The sequence below is a fragment of the Scleropages formosus genome, chromosome 11 (genome assembly GCF_900964775.1).
Source record: "Scleropages formosus chromosome 11, fSclFor1.1, whole genome shotgun sequence".
In the NCBI taxonomy this organism is placed as follows: Eukaryota; Metazoa; Chordata; class Actinopteri; order Osteoglossiformes; family Osteoglossidae; genus Scleropages; species Scleropages formosus.
This window is the reverse complement of record NC_041816.1, coordinates 10214127-10223549: the sequence shown is the minus strand read 5'-3', so window position 1 is coordinate 10223549 and position 9423 is coordinate 10214127.

Genomic DNA, 9423 nt, shown 5'->3' with positions numbered 1-9423 from the left:
CTCTACAGTATGTCTCAGCATAACAATCATCCACTTAGTGTCTCATTTTAAGTGTTATTCAAACATGTTACTCTGCCAAATTTATTTCATACAAAATTAGGCACAGAAGAACGCCATCTAACCCCACCCCACCAATAACACCCCTGCCCCTTCTTGGCTCCCGAGCTTCACAGTTACTTAGCTGTGGAGCAAACTGAAATGCATCTCAGAGTGTCTGCAGAATTGGCAGGCTGTTGGAGGTCTTCCAAAAAAAAATGGAAATCAATTGCTTTGTTCTGTATTTTAAGCAGCTTTTCCTTTAAATGTGGAAAAAGAGAAAAAAGACTCAAAGTGCCTAATTGAAGCCATCAGTCTCCTGCTAAACCTTCCCCAGGAAGCTGAGGAGAGGCCAACTCACTGAGGAGCAGAGGAAAGGCTATCTCGTATTGATAGAAGTGGACAACCTCTCCAACAAAGAGAAGAGATGCAGCTAGGGTGGCGACAAAATATTTATTTATTTATTTATTTATTTATTTATTTTATAGAATATGTTATTTCCATGATAATAAACTGCACTGGAAAAATTATGGTGGCACAGTGAATAGTGCTTCTGTCTCACAGCGCCTGGGTGGTGCTAGTGGACGTGGGTTCAATCCCCGCTCAGTCTGTGTGGAGTTTGCATGTTTTCCCCATGTCTTTGTGGGTTTCCTCTGGGTGCTCCGGTTTCCTCCCACAGTTCAAAGACATGCTGTTCAGGTTCCCCCATAGTGTGTGAGTGACAGAGAGAGTGTGTTCCACTGATGTATGCATGAGTGACCCATTGTAAGTAGTGTATCTAGCAGTGTAAGTCACCTTGGTGAATAAGGTGTGTGGGCTGATAACACTACATAGAGTTCAATGGAAGTCGCTTTGGAGAAAAGCGTCTGCTAAATAAATGTAAAAAGCTTATAAAACCTTCTAAACGGTATGGCTACATTATTAAGGAAGTCCATATCTATAACCTTCTTATTAAAACAAAAGTTTCACATTCAGTAACTAATGTCCAGAGCCGTACTGCAGCCCTACAGGAATTTTTAAACTATGGCGTGGTGGTTAGTAATGATGCTTTGCTTCTACACCATCTGCCTCAGAGCATTATGCTGTCCCCCACCCTCTGCAGTGCTCCCGCTGACCCTCTTTCCTTCCCCATCCGTGGCACCAGGACATCTGCTGCCACATCAGGGCCTTGATGCTCACTAAATATTCCCATCCACCAGTCGGGCTCCACAAGATTCTCCTCACATCAGATCGTTCATGTCAAAAGGCTCACAATGCTTCAGACAGGGTGGTGTCTGTATGCGAAACTCTCAAAGAGAAGTAAGGTGAGAGCTGACCTTGAAGAATGCTTCTGCAACTTCTCATGTCTTCACAGACAGGTGTTTGTGTGAGCTTAGTGTATGCTGTGTCTGACCCAGAGTGACACCCACTGGCTCCTGATCGCAGATGGAGAGGTGTTGAACAGTGTCCACAGATGTGGGAGTATGAAGGATGAACTCTGCAGTGCTGTACGCTGTCCTCCAGGCATGCCAGTGTCAGTGACTGTCTAAACTACTATCTCTGCTGACAGGCCATTTTAAGAGGTAAACAAAAACTTCACAGTAGCTCCGATCCCACTGCCCTATCCTGAGCCATTTTACCACCCTGGACGACACGGGACAAGTTCTTGGTGGTTCTGTTCAAATAATTAGTGTGAAGGTGTTGGTAAAACCATCTCAGGCTATCAAAATTGTAAACCAAACTGTCTAGAAAACCTCACACAGTTACAAAATTAGATTGAAATGCCACGCCCACACCACCGGAACAACGAGGCACACCTGGAGGCTCAGCGCGGACAGACGCATAAAAGGCTGCAGCAGAGCAAGAGCTAACGCGGAACCTTGTTCAGCCTTGTGACTTGCAATCTTACTGCTCAGCCTTAGTGTTTTCTTTGTCCTCACGTCCTCTTCCCTGTTCTCTTGTCCGACTCCTTTGTCCTCCTCGGCTCCTTGTGTTCATCGACCTCTTGCTTGTTTATCGACCACGTCTTTTGGATTACCCTCTCGACTGCGTACGCACCTCGGAGACCTTCGCCTGTCCTGTGCCTAGAACTCTTGGATTTCCCACAATAAAGCCTGTCATGTCTAGAAGACATTATTAGTTAATTTTTAGAGTTTTGTAAATCACTCTAGTGTTCTCGTCAAGGTGTAACAACCGCAGACTAAACACCAAGCTAAACTCCATTCAAGATAAAGAGATGAGTCGTCGTCATATTTTTTGAGACTTTACTAATGACTCCTTCACCAAGAGATGGAGTGAAAACTGTGACCAAAATATAAAAAATAAAGAAAATCAATTTACAAAACTATAAAAATGAACTAATAATGTCTTCTAGACATGACAAAGCCCCTTTGTTCTGAACTTGGGTCCATCGACTTCCTTCCGGAACGGAACATGGCATGAAACGGGAGAAACACCTTGCAAGTGTCTGTGGATCTAGGCTAGTGTGTAAATGAGAGGAGCTCAAAATGTACATTTGTTTGCAGCTAATTCCTGTCCCTGGATTTTATAAGCTCTATGAAAAGGTCATGTTGGCCGTCAGCTACAGCTATGCTTCATCAAGATGTAAACAACCAGAAAAGTCATGGAGGTTGCGTCTATCTTCCATTCGTTCAAAGGAGGAATTGACTTTTACTGTACTTCTCCGTCTGAGCAGTATCCATATTGTTACATTGTCATAGGAACTAAGTCCAAAAATCTGTTTAAGTGCATTCTATAGAAAAATATGATGAAAAAAACAACCACCAGTCAGAAACCAGCTATCTATTCAAACCACAGTATGAGACCTTGCATTAAAACCATTTTTTACATTAAGCTCTTCTTTTTATATCTGCTCTAGTACAAACATGGTGCTGCAATTTCTAATATGTTAACTACAATTTTCCCTCGGCATCAGCTTAAGAACGTAATGGGCAATAACCAAGAGTGGACCTCAGGATGTGTGGATTTTCCAGCCCTTTGTCTTGTTACACCTTTGTCTGACCCATTTAACGTCACATTAAGAGCAGTAGAGAGTGTAAGGGCCCAGAGCCGGACTCTCCCACTGTGGGGAAAACCAGAGCTTGAGTGTGTGCAGGGCATGCTTAAACAGAGATCAAACAAATGAAGTATGTTAAAAAACTAATTCTTCTCCCAGGGCTTTTCCACAACTCTTTAAAAGCAGGGCCACTTGGGAAAGGTAAGGGAATTGGACTGCTGTAATATACCTTTCTGTGCCGTTCTTCAGTCAGCAGCAAATGAATCATCTGTGTAAGGTATACTGCTCTTTTTGGTTACATCGGTTAAGATTTTTACTGCAAATAAAAAGGGAAGTTATGGTAAACTAACAGGGAGTTAATGATTTAAAATATATTGTCCAGATTTATGTAAAAATATTAATTTATGAAAAGAACCCTTCATTGTCACGGAACAATTAGGAGCAGAGAATAGGACACTACCTGATGTCATGAATGTTTCAATGACCATCGAATAAAAACACACACACACACGCTTTTTGAACCACTTGTCCCCTACGGGGGTCGCGGGGAACCAGAGCCTACCCGGCAACACAGGGCGTAAGGCCGGAGGGGGAGGGAACACACCCAGGACGGGATGCCAGTCCATCACAAGGCACCCCAAGGGGGACTCGAACCTCAGACCCACTGGAGAGCAGGACCCGGTCCAACCCACTGTGCCACTGCACCCCCCTCGAATAAAAATACACACACACACACACACACACACACACACACACACACACACACACACACACACACACACACACACACACACACATTTTCAGAACCGCTTGTCCCATACAGGGTCGCGGGGAACCGGAGCCTACCCGGGAACACAGGGGCGTAAGGCCAGAGGGGGAGGGGACACACCCAGGACGGGACGCCAGTCCATCACAAGGCACCCCAAGCGGGACTTGAACCCCAGACCCACCGGACAGCAGGACTGTGGTCTAACCCACTGCGCCACCGCACCCCCCTCGAATAAAAATAGTAAAACACAAATAAAGTAATTTAAAACACTGGCCTCTATTTATAATTCCAGAGTAGTTGAGAGCAAAGCTGGCTGAACATGAGCATTTCTTGAATTGCTAGAAGTGGTAAAAAGTGAGCACTGAGCTCAAGTGCGGTTCATTCTTCACGATTTGACATGGCAATCTCCATACTTCCACAAAGGCCTTCCAAAGAGCTTAAATCACTCTACACACGAAGTCTGTCTCTTCTCCTTTTTTCCAATAAAGTGCTCTTCTTTACCATATGCCAAGTCACGTATATAAAATACCTTTTCCATGATTACTAGTCTCAATGCATCCAATGGCAATATTGCAATTATTTAAATCTCATTTTAAAAGTTAAATGTGCAGTATTTCTTCGTAATGGGATTTGTTACCAATTGTCATAAATTGTCTTTAGTGAAGTCCACAGAGAAAAAATAAGGATATGAACATATAACACTATTTTTAAGGTCTTAGATTCCAATTCTGCATAAATATGTGGCACAGAAGTAAAAACTGAGTATGTTGGGAAATCTTGAAGGTATGAGGATGTATAAATAAATGTTAGACAGAGGATCGGGATTTTATTTAGAAAACTTCCGCTTTTCTAGACTGGAAATTCATCTTACAATCAAAACAACTCGGAGCCTGCCATTTCCTTCAGTGACAAGCTGCTGTTGTCAGGAGTCACTTGTTTGAACAAAGCCCTTTGGTGCTCTGGGAAGGCAGTTCTGTTCAGACACAGGGGCCGCTTCACATAATGAGGGACCTGAGAAATGAAAAGAGACACCCTGGGAGCACCAACTGGCAGGCAGCAATTACAACATGAGGAGCACGCAATTGTGGCAAACCATTTGTGGGTGCAGCAGGTGAGGGCAAACAGACAAATAAGAGCAATCTACACAAAGCAAATCACAGCCATTTCCACCTTTTGTTTACAATAGCCGTGTTTAACTCGTAACTACAATCAAACTGGATTCGAAGGTTGATCTGAAATGTTAATCAGTTCGGCATATATTACTTCTGAAAATCGATTAAGAAATAAAAGTTGTGCTTCAAGGATATTGTTTCCTTTGATACAGCAGTGGTTTGTACTACCAAACACAAATAAGCCCATTCACTGCAGGAGAACTGCTGCTGATCATCTTCCTTCAGCCTGGTCTGGTCCCATTCAAAATTGGTTCCATAAAGCAACAATAAAAGCTGCACCCCATCATCTGATATTCAGGTGATATCATCAAAATACATATTTCAGCGACTAATGATCAGTATAAATCAGGTATTTGTATGCAATTCAAAATACAATGCATATTTGGTGCAAGTGTCAGCTTAAGCAATAACATTTTAAAAGTGTGCACCATTATGAGGACACAGTAGCTCTGTGTATGTCAATAGAAAAATTGATCCAAGTGTTCAGGGTGGCATTGTGGTGCAGCGGGTAGTACTGTTGTCTCTCTTCTCCTGGGCTGTGCATTTGGACATAGGTTAAAATCTAGGACTGCCAGTGTGGAGTTTGCATGCTTGCATGTGTGTATGATTGCCTATCATGGACTGGCCTTCCATCCAGAATGTACCCTGCCTCATGCTGTATGCTTCTGGGATAGATGCTGTGCCATACCAACCCCGCACTGGAGAAGGGGTTATTAACAATAGATGGATGGAAATTTTTAAATTCGTACTTGACTGCTGTATTAGAATGCTCTCTGAGAGGAGTCAAAGTGCTCCTTATGAGCAAGTGCCTCTAACTGCTGCTCCTAAGCACTGTTAACTCTCCCAGCAGAGACTCTTCCTGGATGGATGTCACTCAAGTGCATGTTTTATGAATGAATGCGTTAGCGTAACTGTCAGTCACCAGCCGGGGAAGGGGCACCTCAATATGGTGCGAGTCGCCTGCAGGAGGGGCAATTTTGTCACTGTTCAATGGATCTGGAGGTCCAGAGTACAGGGAGGTTCTTATATCACTCGGGGAATCAAGATGCTAGAAGCAACGTGTGAACTATATGTCAAGTGATTTTTTAATCCCCCTCTCACTTCCAAAGATAGATTTTTTCTGAGCCATATCACACTCTTTCACTTCACACCCCGACCCTACACAACACTGATGGGAACCATTACCGCAGAGAGCACAGAGGGCTGCAGTTCAAAGGGACCCACTTTAAACTTTAAACCTTGTGCTTGCCAGCGGTCAGGGGTCTTTCATCAAGAAGCTCTCTGCTCAGCCTGCTTCTTGACAAGGTCTCTGTCGGGGTCCCTACCACATGTGAGTGACATGTGACATGTGACACAAGTGCAGCGCAGAAGGCTGGACTAATAGGACCTCAAAGGGAAACGATCCTCATTGCATAACTCCAGAAAGCAATCCTTTCAGCAATCAATTCCACACCCTGGAAATCCACAGCTGGTTTCACTGATTTACTGAACACTTTTAGAGAGGCGATGAACCGTCACCCATTCAGGACTGTTTTATGTTCTTACTGTGTTTTCTAATGCACTAATGTACTCTGATTGCCTCTAATCTGACTTCACAGTGAAAGACTACATTCTAGGGTCTACAGGGGTTCTAGCTACAAAGAAGATAGAGGGTATATCACCTCTACAGCACACAATATAACATGGGACTCAGTGTTTCTGTTTGTCCTGTAGTCTATATATGTTTTCACCGTTTTAGAGGGAGAATGGGTTCAGACTGTGATTATCAGACAAGCAGCCTCACACACAGTGTTTCCAATTTGTGGACTGAAATAATCATCTCTTCATTGAAACTGTTTATATGGTGTGGGCTTGGTCCTATCAGCAATCTGAACTTCTCTGTAATCACAGCATGCTGATGTCTAATCAGACTTGACCTTTCGCTCCCCTTCAGATTGTCTGCTAGGGCTGTATTTTCCCACTAAACCCATCCTGTATGCCACACACGCACAAACACATACATATTGTATGATATGACAACTCCTGTCCACACACAAAGATGAGGCAGAGGCAAATCCATCTGGGTGCATAAAGAGAAAAGAATTCCAGAGCATACCGCCCCACTTCAGCAAAAACACTGTCAAAATACAAAGGTATATAATACTCTGCACATAAGAGTCACAAAGAATGGAGGCATTCATTGGAGCCACTCACAGTATCTTCAGACTGAAAGGACTGCAGATGCTTTTTTCCCCAACTCTGTTTTGTGTTAATAATATGCATTTTTTCATGTCCTTTGGTTTTAAATGTTTTCTTGCATTGCAGTCATCCAATTCAAGTATAAAGTACGTACATGCGATTAGTAGTGCTCGCAGCATTTGATGATAAATGATTGTAGTGACCCCTACTGGACAGTGTGAGAAGTGCTGGAATTTTATTAACTTGTTCCTTCAGGCTCTCATTTTTACACAGTTATATTTACATTTATTTATTTAGCAGACACTTTTGTCCAAAGCAAATTCCAATAAACTCTACGTAGTGTTACCAGCCCACACACCATATTCACCAAGGTGACTTACACTGCTAGATACACTACTTACAATGGGTCACTCATCCATACATCAGTGGAACACACTCTCTCTCTGTCACTCACACACTATATTTTTACCTGCTCTGCGATCTGAAAAATTATACACATAAAATTCCGTGTCAAATCTTAGTGTATAGAATAAATATTGAGCACAGCACTTCACTATAACAGAGTGCATAACAATGTAGCTCGGGAAACAGGAGGCATAGTACTTAAGGACATGCTTTTGCAGCCTAGTTTTAGGCCCGTTGTGTGCTGCTGTATTTCTCTATAGGAGGTCACTTTTTGCATAATGCTCCAGTAAAAACATACCACTGAATCAATATGTTGAATACTACAACTTACCTTGAATAAGTGTCAGCTAAGCAACTCATGAAGGACATTAACTTAATCTGCATAAAAACACTGAGCACAACTGACTGTAACAGAGGTACTCTCGCAAATTAAGTGAATATTTTCCATTTACCCTAGCACTGTCATGCATTAAGTACATGTGCAAATATCTAATTACATTGAGCAGATAACATGCATCATACTGGGGGGAAAAACAACCTGGCAAGAATTGGGAGGGCACAAAAATGAGGAGTAAATAAATATTATTTTACAGCAAATTAACCTTGATTGAACACTGAAGACACCATGTGCCATCCTTTGTTGTACTTGTGCGCAGAATTATGTGAGCATCATAAAATACACACACACACACACACACACACACAATGTCTGCAACCACTTGTCTCAAGCGGGGTTGTGGTGAGCCAGAGCCGAACCCGGCAACACAGGGCACAAGGCTGGAGGGGGAGAGGATACACCCACGACGGGATGCCAGTCCATCGCAAGGCACCCCAAACAGGGCTCAAACCCCAGACCCACTGAAGAGTAGGTCCTGGCCAAACCCGCTGCGCCACTGCACCCCGCTCATCATATAATATTTCAGCACAAAAAATTTACCTTATTCAATATCAAGACAGAAGAAACTGTGTAATATTGCTATATTACACTGTTGAACTGACTCTGACTGGCTGTGATAACCATTCAACGCTCCAAAGGAGCTCAAATTGTTTACACAGATTAAGGTGGCATCTATTTTCAGATAAATGACATCTAAATTTTAGTTAACTAGTCAGTGTAGAAAAAAAAATTACATTTTAACAGATTTCTTCTTGATGCACATTGGTTTATACAGCTCTCAGATATTACAAGTGTATCAGAATCTGCCATTTTAACTATTATTCCTACAAAAAATTGGTTGCACAATTCCAGATGGAAAAAAGGGAAAAAAGAAAAAAACATTCATCAAAAGCAGGCAATAGCAATATAAGTAAACGACAGAAGAGAGAAAGTCTGACCATGGTGATTTAGAGGTGATGTACAGGTGATACTGGCCAGTGTAGTGAGCTGCTCTGGGAACTGAGGGAAATCAGATTTGGTCACCTAGGTTAGTTCACTGATTCCAGAGCAACAGAAAACAAAACTACATTTGGACTGACGTATTCTAAAGCAGAGTATTTACTGTAATTCTTAGATACCATCAAAAGTTAAATACAGTGGTATCAAAATGATATCTTGGTACAAAAAATATATATTAAATACTTACACTTAAAAGAGACTGTAAGTCAAACATCTTCTCCTTTCGTTATGCGATCGAGCCCTTTAATATGGGGACCTTGTGTATAACTGAGCAGGCCTGAACCAGGATGTGTTACCAAGGAAATGACCTCAGGAACAAAAACAAGATAATTCTCCAGAGTCAGTGAACAAAGAAACCCATTTTAAGCAAAGGTCGACTTAAAAAAATCTGATCTGAAGAGGAAAAAGTTGATATCAAAGGCAAGCACAGGGCCACAGAAACCAGCCAGCTGCCATTCTGAGGTGGGATGTG